The sequence below is a fragment of the Desmodus rotundus genome, chromosome 2 (genome assembly GCF_022682495.2).
Source record: "Desmodus rotundus isolate HL8 chromosome 2, HLdesRot8A.1, whole genome shotgun sequence".
NCBI classification, from domain to species: domain Eukaryota; kingdom Metazoa; phylum Chordata; class Mammalia; order Chiroptera; family Phyllostomidae; genus Desmodus; species Desmodus rotundus.
In genome coordinates this window covers 207,959,606-207,984,451 of record NC_071388.1, presented here as the reverse complement: position 1 = coordinate 207,984,451, position 24,846 = coordinate 207,959,606, and the positions used below count along the sequence as shown (strand labels likewise).

At 60.5% G+C, this 24,846-nt stretch overlaps 1 protein-coding gene across 1 annotated transcript in view; it reads right to left on the bottom strand.

The window, feature by feature from the left end:
• Positions 1-10,690: 10,690 nt before the first annotated feature.
• Positions 10,691-24,846, bottom strand: part of TWIST2 (twist family bHLH transcription factor 2) — a 35,996-nt gene continuing 21,840 nt past the window's right edge. Inside the window, exon 2 of the mRNA XM_024563706.4 lies at positions 10,691-11,569. The gene's annotated coding sequence lies outside the window, so the exon portion shown is untranslated. The remainder of the gene's footprint in view (positions 11,570-24,846) is intronic.

The window sequence follows — 24,846 nt, the reverse complement described above, 5'->3', positions numbered from 1 at the left end:
TTAGCAGGTAAAGCCGTCGGTCGTGATGGTCGCTCCCCATGGCAGTCTGACTGGGCACACGGCGGCTGTGACTCGGGAGACCGAGCCGGGCTCGCCCCCATCCCTGCCGGGCAGGGGCACAGCGTCCATCCCTGAGGCCAGAGCAGAACTGCAGGCAGAGCAAGGGCGGACTCCCCGTCTGAGCTGGGACAACCAACTCCACCCCATCTCGGTTGCCCGCCTCCCCGTCCTCACGCCCTTGACCGGGACTGAAGGCCGCCCCAGCCTGCCTGCCCTGGCTGCAGCTTGCCCGGGCAGGCTGTGGGACTTCTTAGGCTCCGCCAGCATGTGGGCCAATTTCTAACGTCGGTGTCTTCATGTGTAGCCACGGGCACCCTGGTGGTTCTGCTCTGTCCGAGCCCGGACGATACAGAAACACTAGGGCGATCGTAGCTCGTTTCCTCAGAGAGGGCGAGGCAGCCCAACGGAAGGGCGTGCGAGGGGCCAATACCACCGGATACCAGGGCACGAGGACCAAGATGGAGAAAACAGAGGAAGCACTTCGGAGGCAGCACCTGTGGACTCAGCTGCGAGGGGCCTGCAGGGTGAAAGGGCACGACCCACACTCCTGTGTCCCTCCGGGACGCACAGTCTCACCTGCGCCTGTACACTCTGCACTCTGCTTGTGGTCTGTGCAAAACACTAGCACGCGGGGAGAAGTGAGACGGGGGCCCAGGGGACTCAGCGAGGCCCCCGCACCATCTCCACCTCAAATCGGGGCGTGCTCATGTGGAGATGGGCGGGCGGTGTTCCTGTGGGAATCGGGGCACACCCACGGGGAGGCCCCTGAGGCTGCCGTGATCCCTTGCGTGGTGGAGTCCTTCCGCATGGCTCCACAGCACTGGCTGGCACACCGAGCCACCTAGGACTTGCCGTGCAGGTCAGCCGATCCCCCACGGCACTGAGCAGCCCCCGCACCGTAAGCACTACGCTAAGGCCTGGCGAGCCAGCGGGGACCAGGGCAGGCGTGGCCAGACCCGCGGGGTTAGGCGGCAGTCAGTGGAGGAACAAGTAAGACAGAAGAGCAACTTCAGGCTCCACCCCCGGTCCTTTCGTGCCACGAAATGGAACGCAATGAAGAGGTATTGCTACGACGTGGCCATCACGGACCCGACGCAGACGCTGCTGTGACGTCAGGATCGCGGTCCTGACGCAGGCGCCCCTGTGACATCAATAGGCACAGGTTCCCAAACCACGCTTTCACCACAGAAGAAAAATGTTTGGAAGGTTTTAACATTTTGAGGCTTTTCATCTCTCACTTAGGGCGGGGACATCCAGAGCAGGTCAGTGACCAGCGAAGGTCACAGCCTCTTAAAGGCACAGCTACGGCCACACGCAGGGGACTCCAGCTTGTCTGTGTGGGTCACTGCCCTTCCCACGAGCGCTGTGCCTGCCTCCCACTGCAGTGTGTCCTCGCCACACACTTTCATTCTTATGCCCATTCTCACGTATTTTTAATCACACTTTTCATTTTGAGATGATCACTGGGTCACCTGCAAGAGAGAGACACGCACGACGCAGAAAGAGTCTGGAAAGCGCACAGGGGCTGGGGGGTGTGGGGGGCGCCAGGCTGGGGGGTGTGGGATCCCGTTGCCGGGATGTTCTAGAGCCGGAGAGTGGCCCCGACTCAGGGACATCCCAGCCACGCCTGCCTCTTCCGGGCAGGGGGCATCACTCACGAGGAAGGGGCTGAAAGGAACTGTCAGTGCGCGTCCGTGGGGTGCGTGTACCCGGTGTGGCACTCGCTAGAACTCGCCAACTCGATAAAAGGCAACACGTGTGCATTTCACTGCCACCGATTAAACTTTAAGAAATAAATCCGTACATGCAGTGACAGAATGACCCCGTGTACCCTCTGCTCAGTCTCCCCCAAAGAGAACCTCCTGCCACACTGTCGTGCCGTCTCTCCGCCAAGAACACCACGTGGATGCCGTCGAAACTCCCACGCCCTCACCCTGTCCCCACGAGGGGCCGCGTGCGGTCCCTCTGCCTCCTCTTCTTAATCCCTCACGACTGCTCCTCCTCTTCTCCATCTCTAGGACCTTGTCCCTTCCGGAACGTTCTGTCAGTAACATGGGGGATTGGCCTCTGCACTCACCGTAACTGCTGGGGCCCACCCGGCTGCCGCGTGCGTGTCGACGGTTCATTCCTTTTCACCGCCCAGTCGTGCCCCACGCGCAGACGGGCCACAGCGGTTTGCTCCCCCTTGGGAGGAGATCCGGGCTGTTCCTGCTGGGGCTAGAGCCGCATCTGTGTGCGGGGCTTTGTGCCTGGTTGGCGTGTTCATTTTCCGGGACAGAGGCCCGGGAGTGGCTTACTGGGCCATATAGCACCACAGTTGCGGGGTTAGTTTTTTATTTATTTATTTTTAGAGAGAGAAGGGAGGGAGAAAGAAAAGGAAACATCGATGTGAGAGAGAAACATCAATCGGTCGCCTCTCACACGCCCCCGACCAGGGACAGAACCCACCCCCCAGGCGTGTTGCCCTGACCGGGAATCAAACCGGTGACCTTTTACTCTGCGGGAGGATGCCCCCCCCCCCATGAGCCCCCGGGCCTCACCGGTTAGGGCGCATGTTTAGCATGTTAAGGAGCCTCCAAACCGGTTTCTAGAGTGGCTGCACGTTCAGAATCCCACCGGCAATGTAAAACCGGGCCGTTTCTCCACATCTTCAGAGCACTTAGTGTCGCTAGAACCCGTGTTTTAGCTGTTTGGCAGGCGTGCAGTTACAGCTCACTTTGGCTGTGATTTGCATTTCACTAGAGCAACCATTTTCACCTAGTGGCCACGAGCATTTTCGAAAGGGGCCATAGCTAACGGTGTAGTCGGGGACACTGACCCCTTTCCCCTCAGACTGTCAGGTAAAAAAAACGACAGCCCCCAACACCACAACAGCCGTCCAGTGCGAATGAACCGAAATCATACTTTTTTTTCAGTTTGGCAAACGTGTATATTTTATGGTGCGCCGCAGAACCTCGGTAGTTCGTTTATGTGTGCCGTGCGATGACAGGCGTTGAAAGTCGCTGCTCGGGCGGCCCACGACGGGGACCGCGCTCCCATGCTCTCCGGGCCGGTCCGTCCCCTCGGATGGCACGGCAGCACCTTTTGTCCATTTTCTAACTGAATCGCCTGATACGGAACTGTAGAGTTCTGAGTTCTCCGTGTGTTCTGGGAACTAGCCCTGCGTCGTCCCTGATTTGCACATATTTTCTCCCAGGATAGAATTTGTTTTTCTGACTCATAGCAAACGTTTTTAACTTCTGGTGAAGGTCGAATTTTCCTTTTATAGATTGCCTTTTGGGTATCAATCTTGGCTCAGCCCTAGATCTGAAAATGTCTCTCTTTCTCTAAAAGCATGCAGTTGAGGTTCTACACAGAAGCCGGGTCCCTTCTGAGTTCCTGTGTCATCAGCAGAGATGCAGGGGCTGAGGCTCACGTTGTGCCTTTGATGTTCAGTTGCTCCGGCAACATTTGGACCGGAAGCCCGTCTCTCCTCCCTTAGATCGCTTTTACACTTTTCCCTTCAACTCCTCGGGCCTCTGTGCGCAGCGTCGATCCCTGTTCCGTTGACCTGTGTCTACCCCTCGCCAATCACACGCACTCGGTGGCCGTAGCTGCACAAGTTCTGAAATCGGGTGGACAGCTTCATTCCACTTTATCCCCCTATGCATTGTTTGAGCTACCGGTTACATTGCCTTTCCCTATAAATTTTGGAATAACTTTGTCTATAGCTACAAAAAACCCTGTGGGGTCCTGATAGCAGCTGTGTGTGACCTGTAGATCAGTCCGGGGGGAACTGGCGTCTCTGCTCTACCGAGTCCTCCAATCCATGAACAAGGGGTGCCTCTCCATCGGCCCAACGACGCTGCAGTCGGTGGTGGGCAGCTCCAACCGCAGTCCCGGAGGGTGGTAACAAAGCTGAAATATTCTTGTCGCCTGGGCCCCCCCCCCCCCGGGCCTCACACTGCTGTAGCGGAAGCACACTGCACAGAGACCGTCGCGCTTAAATTCACAGCCACTTTCAGAGTAGCGACAGGCTGCTCCAGTGTGCCGCCTAGGAGCTGCGGGGAACAAGACCTCGTCACCCCAAAGCTTCTATGTCTGCCATGAGTGCTATTTTAGGCCAGGTATTTTTAAGAAAGTGTAGACATGGGGGGAGCTCCGGGACCCAGCCGAACCCACCCTGCGGAAAAGACACACGTGCGGTGGCGGTCCCTTGTAAGGGTGCCTCCCCCGGGCCAGAGTGAGGCTGTGGCCTTCTCCCCACAGCTCTTATCCGTGCAGAAGACCGGGACTGCAATTTGCACAGCAGCTAGGCCCCCGTTAACTGGGCTTCTCCTGCCCACCTCCCATAACTGACTCCCACCCCAGCATCTCCTCAGTCATCAGCCATGGACGGCATTTCAGGGGGGAGCTTCCACCATTTTGGTGAGTGACCCCGCTCTCCGGGGTCTCTCCCAGGCACTCGGGATGTGGGCATGTCAGCCTGGTGCTTGCTTCCTTCCGTCAGTCTCTCTCTCATTATGGGGGTGTCTCAGCCAAAATGCCGGAGAGGTGGAGGAAAAATTACTCAGTCCCCCTGCAGAGCCTGAGGGGGGGCCACGCAGCCCCGTGTGGCGTGGTCGCACCCTCGAGGTTGGCGTGTGCGTCTCTGTGGTATCCGCGCAACGATGACCAGCCTGAGGACACGCTCCCCGGGGCGGCGCAGGACCGCGTCTGGGATTCTGATTCCTTCCCCGGCGTGAGGCCGTTCTCAGCATCCGAGTCCTGTGCACGGTCCAGTGCATTCACACCCGAAATGTCGAGTGTTTTGGGGGGTAATTATAGATGGCGTTTCACTTTTGACCTCAGGGCTCGCATGTTCGTTACCATACACGTAAAGGCCGTTGATTCCGTGTGGTCCCCTCCGCTTCTCTGCAGGGCCTCTCAGCCAGCCTGCCCCACTGCCTCCCGGACATCCTGTGCCGTATCCGTCCACACGCTCGGGGCCCACACCTCCCCCCCACCCCGCTGCCTCTCAGAGACGCATCCTTCCGGCACCATCTCCCACTCCAATGAGATCAGCCTCGGTGTTTCCCAACTCCCGAGAGGCCTCCGCTCAGCCCAGCTCAGCTTTCCGATCCGGGCCACCCAGGCCCCAGCCCTGGGCAGCTTGGCGGCTGGCCGCTGCTGGGCCAGCACCCGCCCGGCCCCGGCCCCAGCCCGGTGGGAGGGCCGGGGTGGCTGCTGAGATGCGGCTGTTTTCCCAGAAGGGCTGTGGGCAGGAAGACCCTGTCCATGCGGAGGACATAAACCTGAAGGCGGGAAGGCCTCGTTTTGGTTTTTGTTAATTCTTACGACTCTCTGACTGGGCAGTGGGAGGGACCGGGTCTGCAGGGTCAGCAAGACCATCAGCGAACAGAATGTGCAACTTTTGCCAATTTGGTTGCCTTGCCTTTTTTTTTAATCTGTGAATTGTTGAGTCAATTCCCAGCATCACAAAGAGCCAGGTTTTGTTGATCTTGGCACCAAAATGATGTGCTTTCAGAGTCTGAACGAAACTAGAGAAGTAACCAGTGAAAGAAGTAAGACTAGAGGAGAAGTAATCAGCTGTTTGGTGGGAAGTCTGTTAAGAAGACAAATGCACCATCAACGGAATAAACCCTCGGCCCTGTGCTGAGCACGCGTGTGACCCCTGTCCCCCCCGCCGCCGGAAGGCTGGGGGGCCTCCTTCCCACCCGAGCGCAAACCTGCGAATTCCGGTGATAGGCGCGCCATCGGGTTTTGGCTCACCGTGCCCAACTCAGCTGGGACCTGCTGTCCCCTCCCCCCACTGAGAGAGAGAGGACTGTCACAGTGGGGTGTCACCCACAGGTCAGGAAGGCCGCGAGTACAGGTTTCGGGGCCTCCGCCGGCGGAATGTCCAGTTCACCCGTGCGCACTCGGCCCTGAGTTGCATGAGGGGAGCTGGACATTCCAGTTCAGGCCCCAGGAGGCAGGCTGAGCTCCCGACCAGCATCTGAGGGTTCTCCCAGTCCGTGGGTGCCCGCCAAAGGCATCCGCCCAGCCCCCACGGGCGGCAGCAAACCCCGGGTGCCCAGAGCAGCGCCCCCCGCTCCTGTGGCGACTTGCCCAGGAACCACCGCATTCACGCCACCCCCCCTCCCACCGCCCCGCCCTGGGCGCTGCCCTGCAGACAGGGCTGTGAGGCAGACGAAGGTGTCTGTGTTTTGTCAGACCAGAGCGCCGACTCTTTGTTCTTCCCGAGCCAACATTGGGGGCGCAAGGCCCAGGCCCCCCCACTGGGGCAGCGCAGACCCTCAGGCCCACCCAGGTCCCTGGGACCTGACCCCTGGCCACAGCTTCTACGCTCCTGGGTGTTCCGGTTCCTATTGTGACGTGGGTTATTATGATGCCAGTATATCAAAGAAGGTTTCTTACCCCCCTCATAAAATTCTGCTAGTGTGGCAATTATTAGCAATCTAATTTCCATTGCGGCGGGGTTCTGCGGGGTTGCTGGGCTGTTCCTGAAGGTGGGGGAGTGGCGCACAGGGAAGGTAGGGCAGGGGTGTCTCAGTGTCTCTCCAGCTGCCACTCCACCTGTAACCCGGTTGGGGACCTAGGACGCTGGCTTAGCCAGCTTCTGCTCCCAGCAGCTCCCTGTTGTGAAACAGAAACTAAAGAGCCCTTGGGAGCTGGGGCGTGTGTGAGAAGCATTTTCTGTGGATTTCTTTACCAAATGGGTGGGAATAACTCATGAGAAGTGTCAGGCACAGGGCCCTCCTGCTTGGTCTCTGTGCTGTTAAATCCGTCACACGGCTGAAGACCAGCCAACCAAACAGCCGAACAAACACACCACGCCCTCGGCACCGGGCAGCAGAGCAGGGACGTCAGGTGTCTGTCCGTCCCGGAGTCACCCACAGGCTGGACGTTGCCCTTGGGGGGTGAAGGTGGGTCGCGGCCCGGCTCACGCTGCGTGCTGTGCGTGCACCGTTTCCCCACAGCCTGGCCGCGGACCCCGAACGGAACGCTTTTCGTCGATTGTCCTGTTCCTTGTCAGGAAGCCTGCCGAAAGGTAGACGGTTTGTCCCCACTTTCCAGCCGAGAAACCTGAGGCCCCAACTGGAGTTTCCAGCAGAGACTCTGCCCCGCGTGCTCCAGGAACAGCTGGCACAGGAAATGACACCACCACAGAGAAGAAAGGAAACACCAGGACACCCAGGCCCAAAGCCACCCGCTTTCTCTCCGGCCCCGGCTGCCCGCGGCTAGGCGTGCAGCCCCCAAAGGAAGGCCAGAGAGCGGTAGGTGGCATCGGCACCCTTTGCAGAGGCCATCCCCCTGCCCCCTCGCTCCTCTGAGACCAGCCCTGGGTGAGCCTGCCTTGGGGAGCAGGCATGGCCCCCCTCTGCCCTAGCCGCTGGGCCCTCGTGGAAGCACAGAGAGGTCCCTGTCTTGGGGTCCTCGAGTCCGCTGTCCAGAAGTCAGGGCGCCCCGTGCCACAGGCCCCGTGGAGTTCCCTGCTCAGGGCTGCACCTGCCTCTCCTTCACCTGCTCCCACCTGCGTCTTTCCCTCCCTGCCGGGCAAAGACCCAAACACCTGGACGAGGCAGGAGGGCGATTGCCAACGCCGGTGCACCTGGGCGCCGGCGCCCTGCCAGTGACCACAGAGCTCCAGGCACTCAGAGCCCAGAGAGGAGCTACTGAGCTGGTCCCCATCCACCTACAGGTGCAGGCCCTCGCCAGGTGGAACCTGTCCAGGCTGCTGGGGCTGGGCGGTGGGGGGGGCGGGGTTTGGAGCACCCTGTGGGGGCAAGGCCGGCGATGGCTTTTTCCTCGTTCCTACTGAGGTGCTGCAGCCAGACCCTCAGAGGGGCTTCCCAGCCCAGGCCCCTCTTAGAGACCCCACTCTGCCTCTTGTCCAGGAATCATGTCTGGAGACTTCTGAGCCTAGGAGGTTCCATCAGGAGAACCAGACCCCAAGGCGAGAAGCTACGCCCAGCCTGCAGTCCGGAGAGAAAGCTCTACTTTCCTGCCGGCAAACCCTCGGCGGGGCCAGCATGGTCCCGCCCCGGCTGCCGAGGAAACCGCATCCCCACGCGTGGTGCATGCACGGGGACGGGCAAGATGACAAGGAGAGGGCCGGCCTATTACAGCCCTGGAAACCCCCACCTCCTACTTCCTCCTCTGACGCGGGGTTGGGGAGTCCCGCAGAGTAATCTCTCAGTGCCCTTCGATGTTGCTGTCCCCCAAGGAGATGGAGCCAACTTGCCGCGTCCCAGCTGGGCCATTTCGAGGGTCAGTGTGCCCACTGGAGTTTGGGGGCTGATGGCGAAGCGCCCAGTCACTTTGGGTTGTGGCACTTTGGGGACATTGAGTGTCTATGGTCTGTCATCAGGCTTTTTCCCCCTTGGGCCCAACCTTGGGGGAAGCCCTGACCTTGACCTGAAGGCACCAGGGTCCACTGTCCTGGCGGCTCTGAACACGCAGCAGAGAGGCTTGGAGCCGCCCCGCTCGCCTGCCTGGGAGGAACTCACACTCCGAGTGAACCTTCCAGAAGGCTCGTGAAGCAGGAAACCCTACAACTCAGACTGGGTGGGGGATGAGGCGGAGCATTCTGCCCCCACCAGCCCGATGTCTCGCGACCCTCGGCCTGTGGAGGTTTGCGCCTGGGTTTGGACTGCTTCCACCCGAAGCCCGTCGTTCTGCCTCCAGCATGTGATGTGGGTGGCGCACGCAGGGCGAGAGCCCCTGAGAAGCTTAGCGCCGCTCCCTCGCCAGCCATGGTGGACCGCTGCCCCCCATCTCTGTTACTCCACTCTCAACCTCAAGCCCCCATCCTCCCCTTTTCTCCACAGCTGCATCCCCCCGCTGCCTCCCCCCGCTCGTCCTTCTGTCCTGCGTCTCCCCATGGGTCAGGGAGCCTTTTCTATGACGTGTGTTCAGTGACCTCCTGGAACGACAACCTTGACCTTGTTGCTCTCGGAGACCCAGTGGAAATGGCTGCATCTTCTGGAAAATGATCCCCATGCCTTATGTATTTCTACTTCCAAAACACACTTTCTGGGCCACAGTCTTGGTGTCTAATAAGAAAGCATCTGATTTGGTGGAGGGAGGGAGGCCCGTGGCGGGGAGGATTCCCAGGAAACACGTAGAGAGCAGATATCACGTGGCTAAGCGTGGCCATTTTCACGGGGAGCGCTGGGCCCTGCGGGGAGCGAGGCTGCCCGGGGATGTGTATGTGCTTGGGCGGAACGGGGTCCAGGGGCAAAGGGTGTCATGGGTCCCAGGACAGGACCTCAGTTCCTACCATGGGGTGCGTCTGGTGTCCCCCACTGTGGCCGTGCGTGGCGAAGCGTCTGCTTTGGGCTTGGATGCGGGCAGCTCACTGGGCCTGGTCCCCTGCCGCGAGGACCCAGGGCGGCCACTGCGCAGGCAGGCTGGCTCTGGAAGAAGTGCTACGGCCGCCCATCGGTGAGTTTCGGTGAGTTTCGGTGAGAGGATTCAGTGCTGTTTTCCTTTGAATCACCGCAGGCAAAGGCCGAGTCAGCTCCCACGCCTCTGGGGACCCTGCAGGGCAGCGTGGGGCAGGGCCGGACCTCCCACCCCCTCTTCCCAAGTAGCTGCAAGAGGGTTAGGTGTGTGTGCACGTGTGTGCATGTGTGCGTGTGTTCATTCACGTGTTGTATGCAGCGGGGGCTGGGCCTGTGCTGCAGGCACTGGGCCCCAGATGGGTGAAGGGGGCCTCAGGTGGTATAGGCCCCAGGGGAGGCCATGCTCCATCAAGAACCCTCCTGGGGGCAGCAGGGCGTGGGCACTGCGGTCAGCTGGCCTTTCCGGAGCTCCTGCCCTTCAGTGGGCCAGGGAGGAAGTGTAGGGACAGGGGTGGGGGTCCCAGGCCTCCACAATCCTTCCAGGGATGCCCCTCCCCGGAGTCCTGCCTGGGAGCGGGCAGTGTCGATGTGGCCTTGGGTCCTTGCGTAGCTCCATCCAGCAGACCCCGGTATGAAGCATCCCCCAAGACACATGCTTCCGGTGGCCCAGGCGGTGACCTGGTGACATGCCATTCCCTAGTGAAGCCCTCGTCTCGGGCCACCACAGCCCCCTGGTGCCCGCAGGCACAGTCAGGAGGCCAGCAGGGGGGCGTGGGACTCCCACCCCTTGTGCAGACATGTCTGCGCCACCCCCCTGCCACCTGAAGCAGACCCCAGCCACAGGCTCCCTCTGGCCCCTGGAAGACGGTGGCCCTGCTGGGTTTCCGGGCCAGGCTCCATCCCGGACGTACCTGTGCACACAGGTGCACCCCCCCATAGCCTTGCGTAGCCGTGTACAGGCGCCAGGGGCTGGACAGCCTCGTGGGGACACATGCTGGACCGTGACCCATCCAGAGAAGGGGGCAAGGGTGGCATAAATGTCACGTCTGGGAAGTCAGGAGTCCCACCCGGGCTGAGGCAGTAGGGGACTCTTGTGGACCTGGCGTTAGCTAACGCTGACCCCGGAGGGCAGAGATGGGACACGGGAGGGGCTCGTCTGATCTGAGGGAACAGGAAGAGGCCAGGAGCAGGTGAGGCTGCGGGGATGGGGGAGTAGCTGGGGTGGGGGAGTAGCTGGGGTGGGGAATAGCTGAGAAGGTGGGTGCGTGGGAGGGGCTGAGGCCAACCTCACCCGCTTTCCCAAGCTCAACACAGCAGAGATGGAAGTTTCTAGAAAGCTCTCGGATTATGTGTGGCACAAAATCCCACATCCTTTCTTGTCCCTTTTAAAGCGAAGCAACAGTCACTCCTGTGCCTGTTCCGCCTCTCAGGCCGCTTCCCGGGCTGCGGAATCGAGGAGAGAACAGACGGAAGCCCAGAGCTGCTTGCTCTTTATTGGTCCCGGGGGGTTGGGGGGGGGGCGGGATACACAGCCAGGTTGCAGTCACTGAGCTTGTTAAAAATATCTCAATAAATAAAACAAATAAGCAACATATACACTGAAACAGAAAATATAAAAAATGGTTAACTGAGCGAATCGTGGAGAAAGCGAAGGAAGCAGAAGGGGCAGAATGGACCCCAGGCTTACTGGGAACAAGCATGCGGGGGGGGGGGGGGGGCAGGGGAGGGGTCCTTTTCTGAGAGCCTTGGTCCAGTTTAAACAGAAGGTACAGGAAAGCATCTCTGTTTTATTAAAAAAATATACATTAAAAAAGGTATTTAGAGGGAAATACAAATCCAAAATCCAAACCCTCGTAAATGTGTTCTTGAACCTAGAGGTTTTCCAGAAAGAAATGCCCCCTCCCCCCCAACAAAACCCAGAAGAAAAATCCAAACAGTGGCGAAGATGACAATGAGCATGTCACCAGTGAGAGGGACCACGAGTGCCACCTCCTCGGTGGGGACCGTCTCTGGGGCAGGAGGCGGCCGGGCTGGGTCTCTGTCCATCGTTGCTGCTGTCCCCTCGTCCAGGGCTCTGGCTGCAGAGAAGATCGAGGGGCCTCCGTGAGGTGGTTCAGGTTTCGGAAGTCACAGACGTGGACGTGCCCTGTTCCTCATGCCCCTCAGCCCCACGGCAGAGTCTGGAAGACAAGGAGGGGCACATGAGACTCTGCCGTCCCCCTTGGCATCCTGGGTCCTCCTGGCCTCTCATCGAGGGGCTCGGTCTGGACGTGCCAGGTGCCTCCTCCCCATCCGCCTCAGCAGAGATGGAACAGGCGGCCTCTTGTCAGGGCCCCCCGGCAGCTGCCAGACGCTGCCCTCAACCAGGGGCCCAGGCCGGGCACCATCCCCCACCTCCATGCTCGCCTCCTGCACCCACCAAAGGTGCTGCCTGCAGGCTCTGCAGGGCCCCCGATGCCGGCTGTGCGACCCTGTGGTGAACCAGCAGGTGAGGGGCGGGAGGCAAGGACCCAGACAGGCTGTGGCCCAGGCCAGCCAGCAAGCATCCAACCCCAAAGGGTGGCATCCTGGTCCCCAGGACACCTGAGGTCATCGAGGGTCCTGCCAACCTGGCCTGTGAGCCCCTGTTCCCGTGGCCCTGGGGGTGTGAGTGTACACACATCCAAAGCTGGGGACACACAGACAAGTCACCACGTCACCGTCAGACCCCAAAGGAGGCCAGGCCACTCATGGGGGCCCCCAGAGACCCTGCACGGAGGCCACGCTGGCACTGGGGTGGCCCTATACAAGGGGGACATGCCCTCGCCCCAGGGGTGCATGGGGGGGGGCTGTGGACCACAGTGCTTAGACCGAGGGGCCTCAGCTGGGCGGGGCCTGGGCAGGGAGATGGAGTCGGGGACTGGGGGAGGGGGAGAGGTGCCGGGGAGGCGCCCCAGGTCCTGGGACGAGATGTGCGCAGGCACACGGCGCAGAAGGGTTTTTGAAACAGTGGCGGGCGACGTCCTCAGCAGCGCAAGTGTCAGTGTGAGCGTGTGGGTGCGTGTCTGCGTCAGTGCGTGTGTCAGCCTGAGTCTGTCTCAGCGTGAGCGTGTGGCCCCGAGGCTGCTCGGCAGGCAGGGTGCAGGTCCTCCCACGGAACCCCCAGCTCCACACTGACACCCCGTTCCTCAGGGAACTCTAGAACCTTTGCTGAATTAAGACAAAGATCTGAAGAGGCTCAGACACATGTTCCCTAAAACTCACGTGCACGCAAACCACCCCCCCACCGTCGTCTTTGCAGTTCGGGGCGTTCTGACTGAGCAGCCTTGTTAAGTGTCCCCGGACAGTGAGTCAGGCTGCTCTCTGGGAGAGTGTGGTTGTAATTAGATAATTAATGGGGGGCTGGAGAAGGCTAAATGGAACCCTTCCTCGGTGGGAGGGGCATGACCCCTGTTTCCGATATTTGAGCTGCACCCGCCCTTCCCAGTGCACAGCAGGCTAGTCCAGAAAAGCCAGAGATGACCGCCGTCTCCCCGTGGCGGTGGGTTCCAGGGTTTGCTCCACGTTCCCTGGGGCTGGGTCGACACCCACGGCAGGTCCATTAGTCTTCTGGACGGAGAGCTGCGGGGCCCCGCCCCTCGGTGTCACCCTGACCCCAGCGGGGTCTGCCGACATGGACGGCGTTCTCAGCCGCAGATGTAAACCATCTGGGGCCCGGGCTGCCTCCCACAGATGAGAGCCACCTGAGACCGTGTGCGTGCGTCTCCGCAGCTGCCTGCAGGCCCAGGTGGGGGCGGCTGGACGGGGCTGGAGCCGTTATTCTACCCTCCCCCACCCCAGACTGTTGGGTCTTATTCGACTCCACAGCCCCAGGACCTAACACAGGGAGTGAAACATCATTGAAAAGCCTCCAGGAAGTGAGGCAGGGGTGTGTTTACAGGAAAAACTTTAATATGACTCTTTCTATCTATCCACCCATGCGCTCATCTACCCAACCAACCAGCCATCCAGCTTTCCATCCATCTCCCAAACCTCCCTCTCTCCCCTCTCCCATCCATCCATCCATCCACCCATCCATCCATCCATCCATCCATCCATCCACCCATCCATCCATCCATCCACCCACCCATCCACCCATCCACCCACCCATCCACCCATCCATCCACCCACCCACCCATCCACCCATCCATCCATCCATCCATCCATCCATCCATCCACCCATCCATCCATCCACCCACCCATCCACCCATCCACCCACCCATCCACCCATCCACCCACCCATCCACCCACCCATCCACCCATCCACCCACCCATCCATCCATCCACCCACCCATCCACCCATCCACCCACCCATCCACCCACCCATCCATCCATCCACCCACCCATCCACCCATCCATCCATCCATCCACCCACCCATCCACCCATCCACCCACCCATCCACCCATCCATCCATCCATCCACCCATCCATCCACCCATCCATCCACCCATCCACCCATCCATATCCATCCATCCACCCATCCACCCATCCATCCATCCGTCCATCCATCTATATCCACCCATCCACCCATCCATCCACCCATCCATATCCATCCATCCACCCATCCATCCATCCACCCATCCACTCATCCTGTCATGGACAGTCTGTCCACCTGCTCATGGACAGTCTGGGATGTCCAGGGTCCCCGTGGAAAAAGAGCAGCATCCCTTGATGATCAGACCCGGGCAGATCAGGGACTGTGTGTGTGGGGAGAGCAAAAGAAACACGTGTAGGTGTGCACGGAATCAGACAACACACCTCTCACCTGCCACGTCCGGATGGGAGTTATGCTCTGACTCAGCCAGGATGGCCACCAAGAGACACCCTTCCCACTGCCAAACATGCCCCCCAGGGTGCCAGGGGGAATGAGGACTGAAGGAAGAGCCCTGCAGCTCAAGGTAAAGTGGTGGCATAGATGAGGGTCCGCGGGATCCCCGAGACACCTGTGTGCAAAGCCACCATGAGCGCGCAGTGGCAGAGAACTGGACCCGGCGGTGCGCCCACGGGCTTGGACTCTCAGTCACCGTGCGGCGCCCTCTTCGGCTGTCGCCTCTCCAGAAACGGCAGGCCCTGCCCTGGGCTGAAGGGCCCGCCTTCTGCAAAGCCCCCAGCTCTCCTAAGATGAGCAGAAAGAGCCGGGTGAGTGGCCTGGCCTGCGTCACTGCCTCCCTGCTGAGAAACTGAGGCAGAGCTGAGTCAGAGGCGAAGGCCCGACAGGGGCGCACAGCTGCTCAGCAGCAAGGCGGGGGCTGTCCCTGCGCAGGCCAGATTCTGTTAAGAATCACTTGATTTTCAAAGGAAAAGTTTCAGGTTGACGGTCAGTTGAGGAGGGAAGGACAATAGGCAGGCTTCCCTCTCCCCGGGAAACGCCGGTCAAGGAGCAACGGGACTTGTGAGTCTTCCACACGCACAGGGGCCCCTGCACAGCTGTGCCCTGGTCACTTTGTCCTATTTCCTTCCCTCCTGGGGGTGTCCCTCTCCTGTGGGGGGCCCCTGAACCAAACAGTAGCAATTAGAGGCAGGACGCTCTGGTCTCTCTTTGGGGGCCCCTGCGCCCTTTTTCAGAGAGTCAGACAGAGGCCACGGCCACATGGGTGTCAGGCCAGTGAGGACCACGGAGGCCGAGGCACTGCCTACAGATGGTGCTGCCCACGGCGCTCTGCAAAATGGCTCGGAGTTAAGGTCCAGGAGCTTCCCTGTGGGGCGGGCCTGGCCCGTTGCCCCAGGAGGCTCCAGCTTTCCCAGGAATGGCGGGGGTGGGGTGGGGGCGGGATTCCCTGGTCGCGCCCACAAAGCCCCCGGTACACCAGCGGGTTCTGACCCTGCAGAGAAGTGCCCCAGGCGCCACCCAGCTCTGAGAGGACCCTGCAGGTTCCCAGGACCAGCGGAGGCATGCTCTCAGGAAGGCCACTCCCACGCCTGCACAGGCCGCGCCTCCCGGAGGGACCATGCCCCTGTGGGCCCGGTGCTGCCGACGCTCCCCTGCCTTCTGGACCCTCTCTGCTTCCACGACCAGCCCCGTGCTTGCAGATGTCACCTGCATGGGGCCCCTGCACTCAGGGCCTGCAGGCCTGGGTCGGGGGGCGGGGTGACAGCAGGCAAGGACAGGCTGCCCCTCTCCCTGAGCTCCATGACTCAGGCTGGGGTCCCGGCTCCTGCCGTGCGTGAGAAACAGGAATCCTGTTTGGAACGACCGTGTTAAGAAGCCAAAGCCAGGGCTGCTCCCCTGGGACACCCACTGGCTTGCACAGTCTCTGAGCCTACCCGCCAGGGAGGCAAGCTTCACGCCCTCTTGGAAGCGGCGTTGCTATCTCCCCCACTCAGGGGCTGGGCTTCGGTGATTCAGCCGAACTGGGTCTGGACTGGCCTGTCTGCCAAGAGGAAGTCAGCCTGAGAACAGCCTGGGGAGAGGGCAGGCGGGCCTCCGTGTGGCCAGTAGGTCTCTTCTCCTTCGTGCCTCCCAGTATCCCTGCCCTGGGCAGACCCACCCTGCAGACCCTGCCCGCGGTGGCCAGGCTGGCCACTTGGTCCTGGGGGAGCTGCGGCAGGAAGCCCGTGTTCCCGCAGGCATGCCTCGGCGCTGACCCTGTGTGGCCTCACTCCGGGGAGGCCTTCCCATCTCTTCTCCATGAGTCACAGCGCACGGCGAAGCGTTGCGAGATAGCGAGGCTGGCGGCCCTGAGTAAGCAGCTAACGGGCGCAGCCTGCTCCTGGGGCTTGGGCCTCCAAACCCAGAACTACTTCGGCCGGCGAGTGATGCTTTCTCCAGATGTCTCTCCCGTCAGCTTCCAAATACAGCTCCCTCGTGGGTCGGGGGAGTGCAGTCACCCTGCAGGGCCCCTCAGCAGGTGGGGCAGGACGTGCCTTCAAGATTCTGTCAAGGACGAGGTCAGTGGTGACTCACCCCAAGTCACCAGTTACCCCAAGTCACCGGTGCAGTCAGCCCGGAAGACAGGGCAGCTGGCCCTGGGCCAGAAAGGCCTCCTCCCCCCGACACCTGTCCCCCGTGTCCACGGCCGGCGGCCCTGATGTCTTCACACCGTTGACCAGTGGGAATCTGAAGACACAGCAGTCCAGGGGCAGCAGCGTCGGCTCAGGGGAGCAGGAAGCGAAGGGTGGCCGATTCGGGGGCTGTGCTGGATGCTGGCATGTCACACGGAACAGGCTCAGTCCCCGTCCTCACCTGGGTCACAGTCACGGCGGGTAGGGGGCAGACAACAAATTCTCATGACAAAAATGGGATGTCTTCCGACGACGGTGTAATAAAAGTACACAACAGCCACAAGTATTTCACTGTAAAGAATAACTATATATCATCAGCATAAGTGATTGTAGCAAAATGTAATGTGCTACCACAAAGGTATAAAAATACTTAATGGAAGCACAGAGGGGACAACAATTACGGTCCCAGGGGCTTGGGGAAACTCTTCACAGCTTCAAGGGTGGGAGCTGGGTCTTCAGGGACGTCTAGTCCCCAGGGTGCCGGGTGAAGGGCCCCTGGGCAGAGGCGGGTTGGAGGAAGGGGAGGGTTTGGAGGTACGGGGAGCAGTGTTTCTGGGCGGGACCCCCTAAGAAAGTGGGTGCCATGCAAAGTGTGAGGGGCTCTGGCCCGATCGATCTGCTTTTCAGAGAAAGCTGGGCAGGAGGAGCTGGGTAGGAGCTGGGCGGCTGGAAGGGAAGGAGCCCAGCGGGCCCTCGGGCTGGGCAGCCCCTACCTCGGCCTAGGAGGCAGGACGGACAACGGCAGTGCTAGAGAGTCATCCAGGGCACTGAAGGGTTTGGCAGGGGACGGAGGAGCTGTGACCCCAGGAACTAAAAAGAGGCGCTTTGGGGGAAAGAACGAGACCCGTGCTGGGGGTGGGGGTGCACTGTAGGCGGCTTCCCATCCCCTGAGTTCACTTAGCAGGAAGCACAGCTGAGGCCCCAGATGAGGGGCGGGGCTTCAGACACAGGTGAGGGAGGAGACTGGCGTTAGCCCTGCCCATGACAGAACTGGAGATGCAGACTGTGTTCATTCTGGCTTGACTTCTAAAAATTCACTATTTCTGGACTGAAACCCCACATTTACAAATTATAGCTTCCTCAAAAAAATCTGTGAGGTTTTACAGAAGGTGACCTGCTGAGAAGTGGCTACATGTGGGTGCACACCTCTGGCCACGTTTCTGAAGGACACCCGCGTGGGGAACCACCTGCTGGGCTGGGGTCCCAGCGGGGGCTCCGTCTGTCTCACGGCGCCAGGACTTGCTGGCCCTGACCCCTCTCAGCGGGGGACGGAGGGAGGGAAGCCTCTGAAGACAAATCGGGATGCCACGCTGGGCAGGCGTCGTGCCAGGAGGTGCCGGCATTTACGGCGAGGGAGACCCCAGCCTGACGCTGTGATGCCTGCAGAGACTGTGGTCACTGCCTGAGCCCACAGCCTGGGCCCGTCTCCCTTGGCAACACTCTTCCATGAACTGGGCTGGTTCCACCTGGCCGGCAGGGGAGAGAAGACCTGCCCTCCGGAGACGCTCACTTCACGCTAAGTGGTCTGCAGCGCACACTCTTGGGTGCACAGCAGCCACTGGAAATGAGGCCCCTGGGGCGACCAGGACGCACTCCTGCTCGGGGCCACACGTGCCGGCTCCGCTGGGACTGGGCAACCGGGGGACGCGACGTGGCAGGTTAAGTAACTTGCGTAGCCTGACGTCATGGCGTAAACACAGACGGAGCTTTCTCTGAAGTGAAGCCGTTGCACCCTCAGTGCCTGCCGTGCCCAGAGCGGGTGAGGAGCCCTGCTCTGGACCCAGGGAACGCCGGGCGGACACGGCAGGGCAGGTGGCAGTGGCTTCCGTGCCTCAGTATTTCCAGATATTCTAGACACGGTGTGCATGTATGTGAGTGTGTGTGTATCACACGCCATAGACTACATGTGAAGAGTGCACGTGTAGATGCACATACATACACACCTTACACACACAAACCACGCCCCGCACACAAGTCTTTCCTAAGAAGCGTCACCTTTGTCCCGAGCTTGCGCCAGGACTGAACTCGCTGTCTGGGGTCCAGCGCTTATGCTCACATGGCGTCTCCTGGCCCCTCACACAGAGGCCAGTGTGGACGCCGGGCACTGAGGGACAGTTCGGCGAGACCGGCAACGCCTGCTGGCGTGACTTCTCCATTGCCCCCCACAGCCCTCTGAGACCCCAGGAGCTGCAGGCGGCCAAGGACCGGAAGCAGATGGAGAAGGAGCGTGCAGGGTGGGCATGCACAGGGTGGGCGCCGGGATCCCTCTTCTTAGGAGAACCCACGTCTCGGAGGATATTCTGGCTTCTCCGTTTCCGTGGAGCTGGCCCTTCTCGTGGGAATCGCAGATCACACGCGGCATGCTTCCGCGCGTATTTTCCCAAGTGCTCCGGGCATTTTTAATGGACTGCAGCAATATTCCGGAGCTTGGAAGCCAGAGACTACGGCCTCACTGGAAGGACTGCAGCGCGAAGACCCGGAGACTCGGAACACGACCTTGGACGTACCGTCAAAGCTGAGGAGTGAAGTCTGCAAGTATTTGCTGTGGTTTTTCCGATAAATCAAGGGCTACTGCTCCTTAAATGGGAATCCTCCTTCCCTTTTCTGCCCATTTTTAACGCATTTAATTACCATCTGAGCTCCAGCTCAACTTCCTACAGTAATTTCTTTGGCCAAGACAGACCTGTGAATACAGAGAGTGGAGCCCGTACCACGGGGCTCGGCATCGCCGTTCAGTCCTAGAAACACACAGTAACCTGCCTTCCCTCCCCGGCTCCCTTTGATCAAGCTCCGTCAATACATAGATGTCGTACAGACGTCCTGTGTCATCTTAAAGGATTCAGCTTGAAATGCACTTTAAAATAAAACACCACCTTGTAAGCAAATACAGAGGAGCAACTTCAGCAGAGAGAAGAAAGCTTTAGCAAACCCCGACACGGAGGTGGGACTCCGAAAATAAGCCAGCACACCCGGAGCCCGAGCTCAGAGTCCAGAATGATGCTCGAGGGGAGTGCGAAGGGACCAGTGTCTCACCATGTCCTGAGTCACTTGAGGAAACCTGCTGGTCAGTGACTCACTGGGCAGATGGGCCGAGGAAGCCACGGTCACGCCCTGAAAAAGCTTCATGATTTATGAAGAACTGTAGTGCGAAGGGCTTTCGAAGCCAAGCTCCTTAAAAATGGATCTGAAATGACTCACTGTAGACAGTTCCCCTCAACAGAGCACGGCACGCCTGTCCGAGGCCCCGGCAGGACCTGCGAGGGAGCCGTGGGGCCTGACCCACGCCTCAGCCAGCACGAGGCAGGTTCACGTCAGCTGGGACTCTGCCCCACACAGCCACTGAGGACTCAGGCTGGCAGCACCGTTTAGGGGACACAGCCGTGGCAGGACCACCTGAAAGCTCCCCACGAAGAAGCTTCTCTAGCTGCTGGGAATCTGGGCTCAGAACAAGTGTCTCGCTGATGGAACAAGCGCCTCCGAGGCCACACCCCTGCCTCCCCTCCAACCTGCATCACCCAGAGTCACCTGTGGACGGAAGGTGGGGCACACTGAGCTGGTGGCCTGGGCTGCCCCCCACTCCCACATCCAGGCTCCGAGACCCTCCGGAAGCACGCATTCCCAGTTACAAGGGCTGGCAGGGGACACCCACCTACACTGGGCATATCTTTACAGCGCTGGCGACCCTACGGCCTCTTCTGAGACAGAATTTGACTTCCGCCCCAGACCCTGGGGGCCGGGAGAGCCACGAACGACAGCGTGTCGGGGCGGCAGCTATGTGGAGGGACCACCTTCTCCCGACACAGTCGAGCTGGGGTCCCAGGCGTTTTCATTGAGTTGAAGACACAATTAACACGAAGTCAAGCTGTGACCTTGACCATCTGCAGGGGGGCAGCAGCTGGGGACGCAGACCCCGAGCAGGGTCCCGGCAGGCAGTAAACAGGGCAGCGCTTGGCTGGCCTTAAGAATCAAGTTCACTGCACGTTTTTATGTCTTAGGGGGGACGTCATTAGCACTGTGATTGCAAGCCAAGATCACAAGCATACTCTTAAGTGTGGAAACACCCTGGCTGCCTTTTGGAAATGACCCTGAAGTGTTCCGGTCACATGCCCGTCACCTCCCAGGGCTGGGCAGAGCACTTACGATTCGGTTTGCAGGGCTCTCGGGGATCTCAGTGGTGACTCTCACCCTCAATGCCATCCCACAGAGCCCCACCGGCACCGCTGGCACCAGCCCACAGGACCCAGGGGAGGGACAGCGCCCAGATCTCGACGTCTCCTGCTGGACCGTGGGCTGACGCAGCAGGCGTGAAGGACACCAAGCAGCCCCAGAGGCAGAGTCGAAGAGGACCCTGCTCAGCTGGTGTTCCTCCCTCAGACAGATGTATGCCAGACACCCAAAGGGGCCAGCTTTCCGTCTTCCCCCCTCACCTGAACTCAGTAACACAGACCCCGGTGGGGCCCTCGGGGGCCCAGCGCTGCTGGCACGGGGGCGGAGGCTGCTTGACCCTAAGGCCCTCCATCGCAGCCCTCGCCTGTGACAGAGGCCGGGCTCTGGGTCTGCTGAAGTCTGTCTCCTCCCAGCACCCATGCAGGGACCAGGGTGCTGCTTGCGCCCCCTGCCCAGCCCTCCTGGTAGCGTGTGCATGTGCGTTCACTCGTCACGCCACTGCCCGGGGTTTCCTGCAGATGCCGATAGCGTGGCCGGGGGGGGAGGGGAGGCACCCCACACTGGGAGGAGTCTCAGGACTCCTCTTTGAGGACGTGCCCGGGGGCATAACGCTGTTCGCCAAGGCTAAGCTCGCTGTCTCCTTTGCCACCAGCTGGCCAAGTGATCCGGGTCACATCTCATCCTCAAAATGGATCTCGTTCCTGTCAAGCAGAAGCAGGGACCTGGCTCAGGGTCTTTGTGAGTTTTTAGAATCTCGAGATTGGAGCGCTCGCTCACACGTTTCATCAGGGGCACCGCCGGCGTCTGGCAAGTCTCTTCCAAGAGCTGGTGTTTCCCCTGAAGATGATCAGCACCCTTGGGGAGGGACCTGGGTCGTGGCAGGGCTCGGAGGGGAACAAGGAGGCTGGGAGTCAGGCCAAACCCAGGGAGGGCCGCCTGCATTTAATGCCTCCAAACGATGGACTGAAACCAGACCCTGGCCATTGGTTCCTGAAGTCTTGAAAAGCAGAGAAAGGTCACGGTCACGGGCATCTCACAGCTGGGAAATGAGCAAAAGTAACCCTTGTGGCTTTTCATTTCCAAAAGCTGCCTCCTTCCCCACAGACGTCGAGCCACCACATCCACGCCGGCCTCTCGGACGCCCAGGAGCTGGGCAGCATCTCCTTCCCACGCCCTCAGTGGGCACAGGCTTCCTCCCTGGCCAGCCTTCCAGAGAATGCTGGAAGCTTCCCCCGATCTGTCTTCAAAATCCCGCTCCTTCTTCTGTTGGAATGAAAGGCCCATGAGGGGTGAAGATGGGCCAGCCACCTCTGCCCCTTCTCTCCTCGCTGTTTCTCTGTCCTTACTTTTCCCAGGTGATGTCGGGACACCAGGCCTGTCCCCGGAGACCAGCAGCTGCGGAGCGGAGCACCAGCGGCTCTTAGATCGGCAGAGAATTTCAGAAGGAGCAACGTGGTGAAGGCGCCAGGCTTCCCCAGGGTGACCTTGGAGGACATGGTCTGCGGCCCTGTGGTCCTCACGACAGAGCAGGACCCTCCTGCTCGCCGCGCTGGCCTCCGAGGCCCTCGGCAGCACGGGGGGAGAGCGCAGAATGCACGGGCCTCACGGGGCCCCGCTGGCCGAGCCACCCCGGGGCACTGGGCTGGCGACCGTGAGGCCCAGCAGGACTCAGACCTGTGTCACCCCGACGCCTGGCTCCAACCCGAGTCCTGCCCATCCTGGGCGCACACCTGCACTGAATCTACCTGTCCCTCGGCGGCCATCACCGCTGCCTGACTCTGAGCGGCCAGGACGGCCCCCTAGGTCCCTGAAGGGATCCTCAGAAAGGGTCCATCTGTTTTGTGAAAGAGGCTTTGGCTGCAGGGAACCCCTGAAATTGACTTATCCCTTCACAGGACGCCAAGCACCCCCCCCCCCCGGTTGGCCCCCTCGCTGTGGGACGAAGTGGACGTGTGGCTTACAAACTAATTTGCTCCTTTCGAGGAGTTTTCCTCATGAGTCTAAGTGTTTCCACAGACCTTCGGCTCCGGGCCGGGGGCCGGGCAGGGAGAGCGGGCCGAGGTGCGGCTGTCTCGGCGCCTGGGCTGAGCGGCTCTAAGAGGACAATAGTGTGAGTCAGCGTGGCCCGACGGAACCCGCACACACCCGGCAAGGCCGGCACCCTGGCCCAGGGAGGGACACACACTCAGCGTCTGCATTGCTGCTCAGAGTGGAGGCGGCCCGATGGGTCTCCAGCTGCCACCTTGGTTACTGCCCGGGCGGGAGGGGGCCGGCAGGGCTGGGGCGAGGCCCAGGTCCTGCTCTTGGATGGTGCCCATGGGCTTGGGGGACCTGGGCAGCTGGGTCGGGGGGAGGGAAGACTTGAGGGTTGGTGTGTGAGCTGGGACTCGGGGCCAGGCCTGGACTTAAATCCTGACTGGTTGTGTGCCTGCTGAGCAAGACTCTGTGTGTGTGTGTGTGTGTGTGTGTGTGAGAGAGAGAGAGAGAGAGACAGACAGACAGACAGACAGAGACAGACAGACAGAGGGAGAGAGAGAGAGAGAGGCGGGGCCACTCCCTTGCTCACGGACTTGCTGTGAGGCCCGTGGCTCCCATGCACAGAAAGTCCAGGCTGATAGTGGGCGGGGCGCCCCCCACCCCCACTCCACCCCAGTAGTGCCCAGTGCTCCCCCCGGGTGCTAAGAGGCCCCCAGACAGTGCCCTCAGCCTTGACAGACGCAGAGCACCCGTAGAGAAGGCACAGGACAGTGGGCACAGGCGATGCCCCATGCTTGGTTGCTGGAGGCACTGAGCTGAGAGGCGAGAGCCCGCCACCGGGGTGGAGTCCAGCCCAGCCCAGCTCAGAGACCCGGCCAGGTGGCTGCCGCCAGGGACTTTCCTGCTGGTCCCTGGGCCTGGCCGGCTGCGGGCGTGAGGGAGTGAGGGAGGGAATGAATGGGCAGAGGGACGCTAACTGCTCTCCACCCTGCCCCGCATGAGCTGACAGGACCACACTCAGCCGGGGCTCACGGGAAAGAGGCGAGGACCGCAGAGCCCACCGTCCTGACCACGGTGCCCGCCGCTCACTGGATTCATAATTATACTGAGAGTCGTGCCCTGTTCTTTCCGTCACTGGGTGACTCGCCCTACGGGCCAGGAGGTGCCCTCGTGTTCAGCGGGCAGCATTTCCACCAGCAGCGTTTAAATGGAACACTGCACAGGCACGTCAGCTGATGGGCTGACAGCGCTCAGCTGGCCCAGCGGCCCGCTCACCATGGGCCCGGCCTCGGGCTGGGGGCACCAGGGAACCTGTGTAGTCTCGGTGGTCCCGGAGATATGTGTCATCACCTTACCCCAGGGCACTGAGGCGTCCCCTGGGAAACCTGCTCTGCACCAGCGTGTGAGACAGCACCACCCGCATCCCCTGGGCCGGTCGCTGACCATGGCCAGGGTCCCTGGGAGGGAGCCGGACAGAGGGATCAGGGGTCCCAGGCCGGCTTCTCCATGACGCTCTGGAGGGGGAGTCTGGTGGCTCTTTAACTGTGGGTGAGGACAGGGGGGATTTCAGCATCGCCGCAGTTCTGCAAGGGAGACGGGGCCGTCCCCGGGCATCGCGGGTGGGCTCCGAGAAAGGGACGTGGCCGGGGTGGGGCTCACATATTTCTGTTTTTGTGACTGTCATCTTTACGTGTCATTATGTGATCCAGTTGTCACTTCCAGCATGTATGAGGGTCTTTTAAGAAACTATCTTGACTTGGTGATTGGCCTCCTTTCTAAGTGGTTTCATTAGTTTCAATGGTTTTGAGTGAATTTTTTTTGTTTTTGGTGATGAGGTGGGGACAAGGTTTTTGGAAACAATTGTATCATCATCTCCGAATAATCCTGTTTTTACCTTTTTGCTTTGTATAGTCCTCCCTTGACGGCTTGTTCCTGTTTTACAGAATCACTGAAAAAGGCCAGGTCACGGTTACGACAGAGTTTGTTGGTGACGCTCGCGACTTCCGAGCGAATGACTGGGGAAGAGATGCTGCCTAGGAAGGTGGCGGAGAGCCTTTACTGACATGTTTGCAGACTTAGAAACCAGAAAGGAATTTTAATGCCAGAAATAGGTTCAATTTTCCCAAAGGTATTTCAGCGACTACCGAGACGCTTTGTTTTCGTGTATGTTGGTGGTGGGCTGCGTAATTCCGGGGGAAATTACGAGCAATGGTGAGGCCTCTGACACCGTGCCGGGGCGCGTCGGAGCCCTGGCCCAGGGGCCTGACGTCCATTGCTCCTGCGGTCCACGCAC